Source organism: Ursus arctos, unplaced genomic scaffold, assembly GCF_023065955.2.
Source record: "Ursus arctos isolate Adak ecotype North America unplaced genomic scaffold, UrsArc2.0 scaffold_24, whole genome shotgun sequence".
NCBI classification, from domain to species: domain Eukaryota; kingdom Metazoa; phylum Chordata; class Mammalia; order Carnivora; family Ursidae; genus Ursus; species Ursus arctos.
In genome coordinates this window covers 5,997,096-6,012,919 of record NW_026622919.1, presented here as the reverse complement: position 1 = coordinate 6,012,919, position 15,824 = coordinate 5,997,096, and positions in this window count along the sequence as shown.

Here is a 15,824-nt window from a genome sequence, read left to right as displayed (position 1 = left end):
AGCCAGCGAGAGAGGGAACACACAAGCAGGGGGAGTGGGAGAGGAAGAAGCAGACTCGCAGCAGAGGAGCCTCATGTGGGGCTCCATCCTAGATCGCTGGGATCACGCCCTGAGCCGAAGGCAGACGCTTAACGACTGAGCCACCCAGGCGCCCCTCCAACATTATTTTGAAGTAAATACCAGACATCGTATGATTTCACCAGTTAACATTTCAGAATGTATCTTTAAAAGACAAGCATTCTCCCTTTTAAGGCATATCCCCCAAACTATCATCTGGCCCCCCCAAAATAATTTTCTGCCTTCAGCTCAGGTCATGACCCCGAGGTCCTGGGATGGAGCCCCACATCAGCTCCCTTGGCAGGGAGCCTGCATCTCCCTCTCCCTCTGCTGCTCCCCCTGCTGTGTTCTCTCTATCTCTCTGTCAGATAAATAAATAAATATCTTAAAAATAATAATAATAATAAATAAAGTTTGTCTAATTGAGATCAAGACTATACATTACAACTGGTTAATATATCTCAAGGCTTTTCAAATCTATGGTTTCCCTCTTTTTTTTTTTTTTTTTGCTTGTAATTTCTTTCATTTTCTTCTCTTTTCCTTTCTTCCTCTCTTTATTTGTTTTTTAAGAAAGTAGGTGGTTTGTCCTGTTGAGTTTTCCCCAGGCTGGATCTTGTTCGTGGCATCTGCATGAAATTGTTTTACCCTCTTCCTCTACCTTCTGTGTTCTCTGCATATTGGTAGTTAGATCTAACGGGTCTGATAAGAACAGGTTTGATTTTTTTTAAAAAACAAGATTACTTACCTGGAATTGTGTACCTCCATAAGGAGAATCACAGTGTGTGCTCGTCTCTCATTTTGTGGCTATTGTAGCCATTAATATCATTGCATTGATTAGGGGCTGTAAATGGTGACATCACTTCAGCATTTATGCTGGAATACCTGTAAGAGGAACATCCCTTCATTGCTTAATGAATTACATGAGGTACATGTCATAGAAGAAAGACAGGATAAAATTGTGACTCTGTTTTTAGCAGTTTTCAAAATAATTCATTGGTTCCCTAGTATATTCCAAAGGTTATTGATCAATGAGATTCTTTATTGTTATTATCCTTATGACCACAAAACATTTTATTTTGTTTTAATCTTAGTTACTTATTTTTAATTTTTAAAAAATAAGCTCTACGCCCAACATGAGGCTTGAACTCATGATCCTGAGGTCAATAGTCGCATGCTCTATGAACTGAGCCAGCCAGGTGCCAACATAAAACATATTTTATATCTATTATTATGAACAAATATGTTTAATATTTGTTCTTGGGGCACATGGCTGGCTCAATGTATGTTGTCAGTGTATATTTAACTCTTCAAGATACTGCCAAACTTTTCCAAAGTGATTGTACTGTTTCACTTTCCTGCCTGTAGGATGACATTTCTAGTTTCTCCACATCCTTGGTGAGGTCATTCTTTGTAAATCTACCCATTTGAGCGTCTCATTGTGGCTTTAATTTGCATTTCCCTAGTGACGAAGGTTAAATATCTTTTTGTGTGCATACTTGCTATCCTTGTATCTTCCTGGTGAAGAATTTGCTCAAATCTTTCACGCATTTTTAATTGGATTGCTTTGTTTCTTATTGTTGAGTTTTGGGAGTTTTTCTGTTTTCTGGATATAAGCCCCTTATCATTATATATGTAGCTTACCATTATATATGTGGCTTGTGTTTTCACTCATGCCTTTCAAAGAGCAGAAGTTCTTAATTTTATGAAGCCCAGTTAATTGATTTTTTTTCCAGTATGGATCATGCTTTTGATATCATACCTAAGAGTTCCTTGCTTAGCCAAAGGCCATAAAGAATTTTCTCCTACGTTTTCCAACAGAATTTTTATAGTTTTAGGTTTTACATCTAGATCTCTGATCCATTTTGGGTTCTTTTTTTTTTTTTTAATTTTGGATTTTATTTATTTAGTTGAGAGAGAGAGCACAAGTTGTGGGGGGGTAGTGGCAGAAGGAAAGGGAGAAGTAGGCTCCCCCTGAGCAGGGAGCCCCACACGGGGCTTAATCCCAGGACCCTGAGATCATGACCTGAGCGGAAGGCAGACGCTTAACTGACTGAGCCAGCCAGGTGCCCCCTCCCCCTTTTTTAAAGGAAGCTCTAGGCCCAACATGGGGCTTGAACTCATGACCCCAAGATCAAGAGTCACATGCAAGATGCCTGGCTGACTCAGCTGGAGGAATGTGTGACTCTCGATCTCAGGGTCATGGGTTTGAGCCCCACATTGGGTGTAGAGATTACTAAAAAATAAACAAATCAACTTAAAAAAAAAGTTGCATGCTCTACCAACTGAGCCAGCCACACACCCCTGGGTTCATTTGTGTGTGTGTGAGAGGTAAGGATTGAAGTTCTTTTTTTTTTTTTGGTGGGTTTTTTTTTTTTTTTTTTTGCATTTGGATATTTCATTGTTTCAGCACCTAGAAGTCACTGTTTTTGTTGAAAAATCTATTCTTTTTCCACTGAATTGCCTTTTGCACCTTTGTTGAAAATCAGTGGTTCCCGTGTGCACAACATTTTGACTTCTGCTTCTCTTCATTCAATTTAGGTGCTGATAAGCATTGTCCACGTGGGAAAAGGATACTAAAAATGTTAAGGTGGGGGCACCTGGGTGGCTCAGTTGGTTAAGTGTGCGACTCTTGACTTCGTCCGACTCTTGATTTTGGCTCAGGTCTTGATCTCATGTTCGTGAGTTCAAGCCCAGCGTTGAGCCTGCTTAGGAAAAAAAAAGTGTTAAGGTGGCCAACAGTGGACAGAACCAGGTAGAGAGATTTGGCTTTCTGCCCTTCTTGAAAATGCCCTCCACTTTGTCCTCACTTTTGAAAATGTCCCCCACTTTGTCCTCACTCATCTCCTCTGTCTCTTTGCTCGGAGATTGCCTTATTTCCCCATGAAAGCCCAGCCTCTGTATTATATCTCTGTTTTCATCAGTTTTGTTGACTGACTGCTACCTCTCCCACATAAGCTCCTAAGCTCGAGAGATCTTTGGTTCTATTTTGTTCTGGACTAGAGCAAGCCCACATTTTAGAAGAGACCTCCCAATGGTCACTCACAGCTAAGCCAGCAGGACTTTGGCTATTGGCTAATTGTGGAGTGCGTTACACTCAGGGAACGACAGATCATGAGAACTGGAAAGATTCATGGAGATCACTTAGTCCTGCCAGGGCCCAGAGGGGCTAGGCCATGTGCCCAAGGCCCTTCAAGGTCGGATGGCAAATTCCTGGCCCAGCTGAAATGAGATCTGGGGCAGGTGCCAGCTTTCCTAGGCTTACACCTTGGCTCCATTTATTTTTGAGATTTAAAATCTGGTCATTTCATTTTAAGTTAAATATACTAAGTAAGTCCTATCACGTGAAAAGAGAAACCAGAGAAAAACGTTTCCCGTCAGCTTGGGGAAGTGAATCCTTCTGTGACCTCATCAGAAATTTACCCTAAAGAGACCTATTAAAAGCTTCTTTGGACTTCCCCTGCCTCCTCAGAGGAAGTAAATACTTCCTTGGCCTTGACCAAATAGACTTGGTATTTATCAGCTGCCTCACCGATTATCTTTTCAATCACGGGCGAAAGAATCCCTTACTGCCCGAGTGGGCTGGTCAGCCGTGCCATCTGGAAGAGGCCAGAGAGCCAGGAGGTGACTTGCTGTGGCTCTGTGGCAAGGCACTCCTCTCTCTGGGCTGCAGTTTCTCCACCTCTGAAGACGGAGGTGTTGGCCTACAGGGTGTCCAAGCTTTGCTGCCTCTACGCCTCCAAGTGTCTAAAAACCTCTGCATTTTTAGTAGGCATCCAAGGGTTCTCAACTTCAGCTAATCATCTGGGACGCTTATTTAAAAATGCAGATATCCCTCCATAGGGACACTTATCCTGATCAAGCAGGTCAAGCATGTGGGCCCAGGAGTAAGCATTTTGGTTGGTGGCCCATATTTGAAGGGACATTGAATTAGGGGTACACATCTTAGTTGATCATCCAAGGTTCCCCTTGTTTCTTTCCTCTTTCTTATGACTCAGGATGCGATGAAGGGCCTCTATGCCCCATCATTTTTTCCCCATCAAATATTTAGTGAGGGTCTGCATGGCCAGACACTGTTTTAGATGCTGGGGATATAGCAATGAACAAATCAGAATCTCTTTTCTTTTGGAGCTGACTTTCTTTCATTTAGAAATATGTATCTCAGGTAAAATAAATTAATAAATAAATGTGTATCTAAGTTTCCTCCATATCTCTCTGTGGCGTGATAGCTCACTTCTTTTTAGCACTAAGTAATTGTCCACTGTCTGGATGTATCACACATTCACCTACTGAAGGACGTCTTGGTTGCTCCCATGTTTCAGTGATTATGAATAAAGCTTCTGGAAATATCTGCATTTGGGTTTCTGTGTGCATGTAAGTTTCCATCATTCTTATTTGCTTATTTTTTAAACTTTGGGGCTGTAAGTTTGAGAAAATCATGAAAAGGCAGCAACTGTTAAACGGTTCTGGAGGAAGCTCTGACAGGGTACATGCAGCCAAAGATAGAGGCACGTCTGAGCAAGTTCCCTTTTCTGTCCTTTCAGATTTACTCAGCAAATGACTCAAACACCAGTAAACTAACCACAGGGCGGGAGAAAGAAAAAAAAAAAAACAAGAAAGAAGGAGGATTCACTGTCCAGTAACTTTCAAGAGCTGATTTCTTATACATTTCAACTTTCTTCAGCTGCTCTTCTCAGTAGAGCCAAACGTCAAGAGGCTATCAGGAATGTCAATGTCAGCCCAAAGAGAAAGCTTTCCAAGTTTGCTGGAGGGGTCTCTGCGCTTCCGGCTTTCTGGTTTTCAGCATTTGGTTCTCTCTGACAAGATCATCCACCTTTGTGGGTGACAACACCTCACCTGTCATCACCCATTTCTGAGCTCCCCTGAGAAGGTGTTTCCTGGGGTGTCCATGGGAAACCAGTCTTCACTCACCACCTGGTGCTTAGAGGGAGAGTGGGTGTAGCTCTATCATGAAGGAAGGGCTGGTGTGCCCCAGGTCAACTGCAGACCACCTCTTCTTCCCCCACGACTTCCGATCTCACCAGACTCAAGATGACTACTTCTGGGAAAGTCAAACTTGGATGTAAAGTTGAAAATACAAAGATGAACAACCCAATAAACAAATTAGGCAAGAGAGTTGAACAGACATTTTGCAAAGAAATACACAAATGGGTAACAAGCAAGCAAAAAAGCACTCAGCATCATTAGCCAAAAGGAAGTGCAAATTAAAACTGTAACGAAATACCACCACACAGCCACCAGAATGGCTAAAATTTAAAAGACTGATGACACCAAATGTTAGCAAAGCTGTGGAGCAACTGGAGCTCCCACACAACACCAATGCGATTATGAAATGGTACAAACACATGAGAAGAGGTCAGGCAGTTTCTTATTAAGTTAAACATCTATACACCTGTGACCCAACAATCCCACTTGTAGGTTTATCCAAGAGAAATGAAAACATGTTTACAAAAAGATTGTGTAAGAATGTTCAGTGCAGCCCAGCCTGGAAAGCTCTGAGATGTCCATCAACAGAATGTATAAGATGCAATGCATCCACACCGTGGGCTGCTATTCAGTGATAAAGGGGAAAGTGACCAAAACACAGCACAAGGAGGACGTCTCAGAAACACCCAGGTCTTTTGTTACATTCTGCTCCATTCATCCAACCCTTCTGAGAGCAGAATTAGGTCCTCCAGAGCTTGGAGTGGAAGAAGATAAAGTGGTAAGATAGAAACCATCTCAGAAACCTCAACAGTCCTGATCCTATAAGAGAAAATCATGTTCTCCTGCCCTCCAGCCTCTAGCTTCAGCAGGAGTCATTCCCCTGCAATGTCCTGCCCTTTAGCCGGTGGGCATGTTTGCTCCTTCTAGAATTCAGCATCGTGTGTGTGTGTGTGTGTGTGTGTGTGTGTGTGTGTGTGTGTGTGTGTGTGTGTGTAATTTGCCATTTCAACCATTTTTGTAAAGATTTTGTTTTTAAGTGATCTCTACACCTAATGTGGAACTCGAACTCATAACCCTGAGATCAAGACTCACAAGCTCTACCGACTAAGCCAGGCAGTCTCCCCATTTTCAACCATTAAAAAAAAAAAGATTTTATTTATGTATTTGAGAGAGAGGATGAGCAGGGGAAGGGGCAAAAGGAGCGGGAGAATCAGACTCCCTGCTGAGCGTGGAGACCGATGTGGGGCTTGATCTCACCACCTCATGACCTGAGCCAAAATCGAGAGTCAGAGACTTAACCGACTGAGCCACCCAGACACCCCTACAAGGCAGATGAACCTTGAAAACATTCTGCTGAGTGGAAGAAACCAGACACAAAAGGACAAATATTGAATGGTTCTACCTCTATGAAATATCTGAGTAGGTAAATCCATAGACGTAGAAAATAGGTTCGAGGTGCCCATGGCCAGCAGGAGGAGGGGCTGAGGACTTACTGTGTGATGCATACAGAGTTTCTGTTTGGAGTGATGAAAATATTTTAGAAATAGTGATGATTGTACAACATTGCAAATGGAATGAATGCCACTGAATTCTACATTTAAAAATGGTTGACAACGGGGGCTCCTGGGTGGCTCAGTCTGTGTCTTTTAAAAAGAAAGATTTATTTATTTGAGAGAGAGAATGAGCAGGGGTAGGGGCAGAGGGAGAGGGAGAATGAGAGGGAGAGAAGCAGGCTCCCCACTGAGCACAGAGCTGACACGGGGCCCAATCTCCTGACCCCGAGATCACCACCCAAGCCGAAATCAACAGTCAGATGCCCAACCAACTGAGCCAACCAGGCGCCCAATAAATAGATCTTAAAAAAATAAAGGTTCGGGGCGCCTGGGTGGCACAGCGGTTAGGCGTCTGCCTTTGGCTCAGGGCGTGATCCCGGCGTTATGGGATCGAGCCCCACGTCAGGCTCCTCCGCTGTGAGCCTGCTTCTTCCTCTCCCACTCCCCCTGCTTGTGTTCCCTCTCTCACTGGCTGTCTCTATCTCTGTCTAATAAATAAATAAAAAATCTTAAAAAAAAAATAAAGGTTCATCTCAATTGTAGCATGAATCACAACATCATTCTTTTATATGGCTGAATAATACTCCATTTGCATGTATATACCACATTTGGTTTATGCGTTCATCTTTTTTTTTTTTTTTAAGATTTTATTTATTTATTCGACAGAGATAGAGACAGTCAGCGAGGGAGGGAACACAAGCAGGGGGAGTGGGAGAGGAAGAAGCAGGCTCATAGCAGAGGAGCCTGATGTGGGACTCGATCCCAGAACGCCGGGATCACGCCCTGAGCCAAAGGCAGACGCTTAACCGCTGTGACACCCAGGCGCCCCTATGCATTCATCTTTTGATGGACATTTGAATTGTTTCCACTTTTTGGCTATTGTGAATAATACTGCAACAAATTTTGGCTTACACGTATCTGTTTGAATCGTTACTTCCAACTCTTTCAGGTACATGCCTAGAAGTAGAATTGTTGGGTTATACAGTAATTCTATGTTTAATTGTTTTTAGGAATCACCAAATTCGTTTCCACAGCAATTCCACATACGCACCAGCCATGTATGAGGGTTCCAATATCTCCACATGCTTATTAATATTTCTTTTCTTTTTTTTTTGGTGCTATTTTTTAACAAGATTTGTGTATTTATTTGAGAGAGAGAATGCAAGTGGGGAGAGGCACAGAGCAAGAAGGAGAAAGAATTCTCAAGCAGACTCCCTGCTGAGCTTGGAGCTCTTTGCGGGGCTTGATCCTAGGACCCCGAGATCATGACCTGAGGCGAAATCAAGAGTCAAACATTCAACCAACTGAGCCATCCAGGCGCCCCAGATGTCATGTGCTTTTGCGTATACTATTTTCTCTTCTTTCCCTCAGCGTCTCTCCGGAGCCTGTTTCCCCTTCCCCCCCGCCCTTGCTCCCACCCCTGTCCTGAGATAGATCATGGATCGGCTTCCTCCACATGTTTTGAGCTCCCTGAGGGTTGGTGTTTGGTGACCTTCCCATTCTGTCTCCAGTACTTGGCACAGACCCATGTTCAAATGCTCAGTAGTTGGGGCGCCTGGCTGGCTCAGTCAGTAGAGTATGTGACCCTTGATCTCTGGGTCATCAGAGTTCGAGCCCTATGTTGGGTGTAGAGATTACTAAAAACAAAACAAAACCAACTTTAAAAGAAAACGAAATGCTCACTAGTTGATACTGTAGAGTGCAGGGATGGAAGAAATAGTACCCCGCTCTGGGTCAGAATGAAATGATTTCCCTCTTCCACATCTGCCTGCAGCCCTCAGAAAGTATTTATAGACAGGGGAATGTGGGTGTGGAGGAGAATTATACACGTAGGAGAGTTGAATGGGGAGAGACTGTGGGGCATCTTTGGATGTCTTTTTTTTTTTCTCACCTTTGGTGTGTCTCCCCCCACCCCCTTGAACTCTGCAGAAAAAGAGATGTCAGGAAATGTGGGGAATGAGCCCTTGGTAGGCAGGCATGAATGGCAGGGTATCAGGATTAGATTCAGCCGCAAGGAAAGTGACAGAGCCCTACAGTAACGGTGGTTAAATTCATCCAAGTCCAGGGTAGGCTGTCCAGGGCTGGTTTGGCAGCTGTCCTCACAAACTTCCCAGGGGTGCAGACTCCTAGTTCACCACGCCAACATCCTAGGTGTGGCCCTCACTGTCTGACCCCAGGCAGCAGCCGGAATTCCAGCAGCAGGATCGAGGAAGGACTGAAGGAGAAAGGGATTGTGGGAGGTTACCTGGAGTTGCCACACGAGACTTTCACTTGAATCCCATTGGCAAGAACTTAGTCAGCCGGGCCACACCTAAAATCTAGAATGGCTGAGACAAATGGTCTTTATTCTGGCTAGTCGTGTACAAGACACAAATTGAGCATCCCGCTACTATCAAGGAAGAGAAGAGGAAAAAATGGCAGATAGCCAGCCTCCACCGCAGACGGACACAGAAAAAGATGTATTGAGCAAATACCATATTTCCAGCATCGTGCTTGACGTTTTATATATTACTCACTTCTCCCGAAACCCTAGGAGTCAGACACCGTATTCCATCATATTGATGAGGAAACAAGGTCAGAGGCGTTGGGTAAGTCACCCAAGGTTACACAACTGTCCAGAGCTAGGACGACAAACTTCACCATCGGCTGAATGTGGGTGTCCCCCCCAACCCTGCCAAATCCAGATGTTGAAGCCCTGACCCCCAGTGTGATGGTATGAGGAGGTGGGCCCTTTGGGAGAGAATTAGATCTAGATGAAGTTATGGGACTGGGGTCCTCACGATGGCTTAGTGCCCTTCTAACCAGAGCTCTCTCTTTCCACCTTGCAATGGGGAAGCAGGGCGGCAGTGTCACCAAGAACCGGACCTGCCGGCATTGTGATCGTGGACTCGCCAGTCTCTGGTGCTTTGTTACAGCAGCCCTGAGCGGACTGAGACAGATGTCAAAGCTCTTCCCACCACATCCAGCTACCTTGGGACTCATAGAGGATGGAAGGTTGGGAGAGAAGTTTAGCCGTCCTTTTCTGAAGTTCACACCAGCTCGCCAGGCCAGGAAAGGCAGCAAGCGTTTGGGGGAAATACAGTCATATTTTTAAAATGCATTTGCCCCTTGTTTTCACCTCTTAGGGTAAGAGGTGCAGCTGGAGAGCAGGAGGACAATGTTGTCACTGGTCTGGTCCTCACGGCACTGAAAACAGGACGACTGTACAAGGAAGAAGTAAGGCTCTGAGCACTTGGACAAGTCCCTCAGTACTGACTCTGGGCGTCCAATCCCTCAGCCATCCTATCAAAGATGGAGGGTGGGCTAGAGCAGGGCTCATCCTGCGGTAGAATCCTTGGGGAGCTTTGCAAAGAATTTTTTTTTTCTTACATGTCTATTTTCTATTTTCCCTTTTTGTGAGGTTCCAGAACCAGCTATTATAGCCAACAATGTTTCTTTTTTTTTCCTTTTTTTAAAAAATTAAGTAGGCTCCACTCCCAATATGGGGCTTGAACTCATGACCCTGAGATCAAGAGTCACGTGCTCTACCGACTGAGCCAGCCAGGTGCCCCTGTTCATTTCTTTTTTTATTTTATTGTGGGAAGAACACTTAGCATGAGATCTACCCTCTTAAGTTTTCATGTGTACAGTACGTTATTGTTGACTGTAGGTCCCATGTTGCACAGCCGATCTCTAGAACTTCTTCATCCTGCTTAATTGAAACCTAATGCCTGCTGATTAACCACCATTTTAGTCTTTGATTCTGTGAATTTGACTGCTTTAGACTCACATGAGTGGAATCTGGCAGTATTTGTTCTCCCGTGACTGGCTTGTTTCACTAAGCACAATGTCCTCAATGTTCATCCATGTTGTCCCCATATTGCAGAATTTCCTTCTTTTTTAAAGGATGAATAGTATTCCAGTGTGTGTGTGTGTGTGTGTGTGTGTGTGTGTGTGTGTGTGTGTGACGTCCTTTATCCATTCATCTCTCGATGGGTGTTTAGGTTGTTTCTATATCTTGGCTATTGTGACTACAGTGAACATGGGAGTGCTAAAATCTCTTCAAGATCCTGATTTCAGTTATTTTGGATAAACACCCAGAAATAGGATTACTGGATCAGAAGGCAGTTCTATTTTTTTTTTTTTTTTAAGTAGGCTCTACACCTAGCATGGAGCCCAACTCAGGGCCTGAACTCACGACCCTGAGATTAAGACCTGAGTTGAGATCAAGAGTTGGACTCTTTTTCTTTTTAAGATTTTATTTATTTGAGAGAGAAAGAGTGAGAGAGAGAAAGCACAGGAAGGGGAAGGGTCAGAGGGAGAACCAGACTCTCCGCCAAGCAGGGAGCCCAGTGTGGGGCTCAATCCTGGGACTCAGGATCATGACCCAAGCTGAAGGCAGATGCTTGACCACCTGAGCCACCCAGGTGCCCCCCCCCAATTTGTATTCCCACCAACAGTACATGATTTCTCCACATCCTCACAATGCTTGTTGCTTTTGCCTTTTTTTTTCTCTTGATAACAGCCATCCTGACACATCTGACATTTTGTTCTGGAAAAGGCAAGCTCTCCTTACAGGTTACTTTTCTCAGGCTACAAAAGTGTCTGTAATTTTATGGTCAAAAAGCATTTGTAAAATAACTTGTATCCCTTACTCAGAACAAAATGTTTTGAACTAAAAAAAAATGTTTGGAATTTTGTGCAAATCAGGTTTTGGCACAGAGACAGGCAGATTTCATGACTGGAGTCATCGAGCATCTCATTTAGGCCTTCATCTCTTAGACTCAGTCATTTGCTTATTAAATTAATTCTGTGGGGGGCACCTGGGTGGCTCAGTCAGTTAAGCCTCTGACTCTTGATTTCGGCTCAGGTCATGATCTCAGGGTCATGAGATTGAGCCCCACATCGGGTTCCATGCTGGGCGTGGAGTCTGCTTAAGATTCTCTCTCTCCCTCTGTCCCTAACTCCACCCAGCCCCCCGCTTGTACTCCCTCTCTAATATAAAATAAAAATAAGGGGCACCTGGGAGGCTCAGTCATTAAGCATCTGCCATCGGCCCAGGTCATGATCCCAGCGTTCTAGGATTGAGCCCCGCATCGGACTCCCTGCTCAGCGGGAGGCCTGCTTCTCCCTCTCCCACTCCCCCGCTTGTGTTCCCTCTCTTGCTGCCTCTCTGTCAAATAAATAAATAAAATCTTAAAAATAAATAAGTAAATAAAAAATAAAATAAAAATAAAAATAAAATAATTCTGTGGGGCCAGTCCCAGTGCAGGGAGATCTAGAAGCAGTTGGAAGACCCTTCTCAGGGCTGGCCTAGTTATGGGGTTTAAACTTGAGATTTAAAAACAATTTTGTCCCTATGAGACCACCTGCCAAATCACTTCAAATGGTCCGGGAATTCAGTAGGAAAGTGAGATCAAAACCTGTATCAAGAAATCCATACCTTCCCATATACAAACACCCAGCAGTGAGACGGCATGATGGAAGAGGTCTGATTTCCAATGTCAACAAAACAGATAAAATATCTGGGAATAAACATCACAGGAAACGTGCAAATCCCCCCTGCACCAGGAAAACTCTGAAACATTCCCAAAGGACATGAAACTGAAAAGAATGCTCCGTGTTCTTGGAAAGGAAAACCAAACATCATAAAGATGTCAATTCTCCCAAAGGTAGTTTATAAATTGAACATGATCCAAATAAAAACATCCAAAGGCTTTTTTTCTAGAACTAGAAAATCTGAAGTTTACACTGAAAGCATGAAGAAGCAGAGGAGCCGGCAGAACTCTCGGAGGGAGAGAGGTCGGGAGGAGTGGCCCGTCGGACACCCAAACCTTCTGGGAAGCCTCAGGAATGAGCGTGGTGGGTGTGCCCAGCAACAGAACCACACCTTCATGGAAACTCAGTGTGTAAAATGCATCCTCTCAAATCTGAAAGCTGACAATGGGCTTTTTTTTTTTTTTTAAGTTTTATTTATTTGTTTTAGAGAGAGAGAGTGAGCTCAGGGGGCAGGGGAGGGACGGACAAAGAGAATCTCCAGTAGATTCCCTGCTGAGTGCGGAGCCCAACAGGGGCTGAATCTCAGGACCCTGAGATCATGACCCTGAGATCATGGCCTGAGCCAAAATCAAGAGTTGGATGCTTAACCGACTGAGCCACCCAGGCGCCCCTGACAATGGACGTTTTGATAAATACTATCTGGATGGCTGGGTAGCTTTCTGGAAAAAGAGAGCTGGGTCTAACTTCACACTGATCACCAGGGTAGCCTTCAAATGGGTCAAAGGTTGAAACATAAAAGAGCGAGAATGTGGATGAACTCCTTCGCCCTCAACAAGAACAGGAGCAGTGGGTGGGCACAGGGCGGACCAGGACAGGGCTGGCATGCACGCGGGGATTACCAGGCGTGGGAGCTGGCGGCAGGGAGCCCACAGTACCTGGGCAATCCTCACATAGCTTAGCGAACAAAGTTTCTTTCTTTTTTTTTCTTTTTTAAAGATTTTATTTATTTGACAGAGACAGCCAGCGAGAGAGGGAACACAAGCAGGGGGAGTGGGAGAGGAAGAAGCAGGCTCCCAGCGGAAGAGCCTGATGTGGGGCTCGATCCCAGAACGCTGGGATCACGCCCCGAGCCGAAGGCACATGCTTAACGACTGCGCCACCCAGGCGCCCTGCGAACGAAGTTTCTTGAGGCTTAGGGAGGTAGCTTGTGTAAGGTCACCTCCTGGTTGCTCCCAAAGCATAGGAGGCAACATGTCCAAGGCCACCCGGAGTCTGGGTCCTAACTGTGCCTCTGTGGCTCCTGACCGCAGATAAGACTGGCCACCAGGTGGTTCCCAAAGCGAGGCACGGGGCTTGGGGGTGGCGGGAGGGCGGTGCCAAAGGCGGGTCAGGGAGGGTCCTGCCTTCAGGGAGAAGCTCCTCAGTTGGACAAGAGCCCAGTGACGCATCAGGTGGAGCAAGGGTAGGCATTTGGGGTTTTACGGTCGTGGTGGAGCAAGAGCTCACTGGAAGCTGGTCAGGAAAGGCTTCTCAGAGGGTGTGGGGCGTGTGGAGTCAGTTCCCGCATCAGGCTGAGCCTAAGTAGACGGCAGAGAGGGAGAGAGCCCTTGGCCTTGGATCAGAGATGCTGGCTAAAGCCAGGGACACTCAGAAGGGACGTAAGGGGCCAAAGAATTGGAGAATTGGCCCAGAGAACCAGATTCAGACTATAAAAGGCCTTGAATGCCATGATCATAATCAGTATTGGTCCCACAGCACCTATTAGTTTCAAAACACTACACACAATCACGTTGGAACTTCAGGCCCGCCTGGTGACATTGGCACTTATTTTTTTTTTTTTTTTTAAGATTTTATTTATTTGAGAGAGAGGGAGAGATAGTGAGAGAGCATGAGCAGGCGGAGCGGCAGAGGGAGAGGGAGAAGCAGGGAGCCCGATGTGGGACTTGATCTCAGGACCTTGGGATCATGACCTGAGCCGAAGGCAGACACTTAATGACTGGATTAAAGCCCTGGGCCTCCTGTCTTGCACTTTCCCCTACATCACACCATTCCTGAGGGTCAGGAGTCTGCCCTGTGTCCTGGAAGCTGGGGAAGGTTTCTCAGCAGAGGAGGGAAGAAGTGGCAGGGCAGCCACAGTTGGGGTGGGGTGGAGGCTGAGGGGCCGGCAAAGGATGGCCTCGTGTCCTTGCACCCACGGGCTGCCTCCTGCCTCTTCCACCGCTCCTCTGCTGCTTCTTCCTCTCCCCTTGTTCAGCCCTCAGGGCCTGGCCTTCCTCGGGCTCTGCTGCATTCTGCCCTGTTCCCTCGCCGAGTGGCAAGTGTGGGGTCTCAGCCAGGGCCGTGGTTTCAGGGCCACCTCTATGCCCACAACCTCTCATCCCTGGTCCCCTGCTCAGATTTGTGTCCCTGAGCCACAGGTGAAGACATCCTGTTGCCCCAAGACATCTGTCTGCTGGCACCTCCAATTCTATTTGTCCAACCGTTTTCCCCACACCACCCCTGCTCCCCCTACTCCAGGGCTCCCTGTCTCAACCCATAGCAGCCGCTGCCCCCACTGCTCAAACAAGGATCCTAAAGGTCATTGCCAACCCTCTGTAGCGTAAGCTCCAACAGGTTTCCGCTCTTGTTTTGTTTTTGTTTTTTGAGCGAGTGCGAGCAAGCGGGGAGGGGCGGGGGGAGAAAGAGAGAATTTTAAGCGGGCTCTAAGGCCTAGCACGAAGCCCAACCCCGGGCTCGATTAAGCCACGGTGCCACCTGGGCGCCCCGGTTTCCTCTCTTAAAATCAAGTGGCTGGTTTAAGCTTTGATCGCTGACCCACTTCAGAGGGTTCTCTGGAATACGCACATTGCCAGCCCCACAACCAGATAGAGAAGTAAAGAGCCTGCCGCCTCCCAGCACTGAGGCTCCTTTGTTTGAACGATCCTGGTTGATTTCCATGATGATTCCAGTCCCTTGTTTTTTTCTCTTCTGAGCTTTAAATTCCCACTCTTTGAGATCCTAGGCCTCTACCTTTGACCCTAATTAAAGCAAAACCCCAGGCCCCTGCCTCCTCTCTCTCTCTGTGACCTCACCATGTGGCCCCAGGTGTGGCATTTCCAGGTCCTGTATGTGGCAAATATTTTTTCAAAGTTTCCTGATGGTTATTGCTGAAGGATGCCTTGGAATCATAGTAAGAGCCACGAGGCCTGTCCAGCCACAACACTGGTTACTGATGGGCTGAGACCCACACACGACACCCTCCTTCCCTTTCACCTCCAAGTCTTGGCAATCTGTTCTCCTCAATATGGCTACCGTCAACCAGGTCCTCTTTGCTCTCCCTGCCAGCGCCCTCTGTCACCAGGGTAACTGCAAGCGTCTCTTACGTTGTCCCCTTTCACCACTGTCCAAGCCAAGCAGGACCACGGCTACTCCTTTGCTTAAAATCCCTCAGGGTATGTCCTCAAAGAACCTTGCACACGAACGTTCACAGAAACATCATTCGCCAGAGTGGAGACAACCCCAAAGGTCCACGGGTACGCACAGATAGACAAGACGTGTGTCCATGCCACAGAATGGTATCCGGCCACCACAAGGAGTGAAAAACTGACACGTGCCCCCACAAGGCTGAACCTTCCAAACACAATGCCGGGCGACAGCAGCCACACACACAAGGCCGCATGTCAACTGACCCCATGTGCACGAAATGTCCAGAACAGGCCAATCCATGGAGACAGAAAGTAAGTCTACTTATTGGTGGTCGCCAGGGGCACGTACGGGTGGGGGGAAGTGGGAAGTGCCTGGTAAGGGATACAT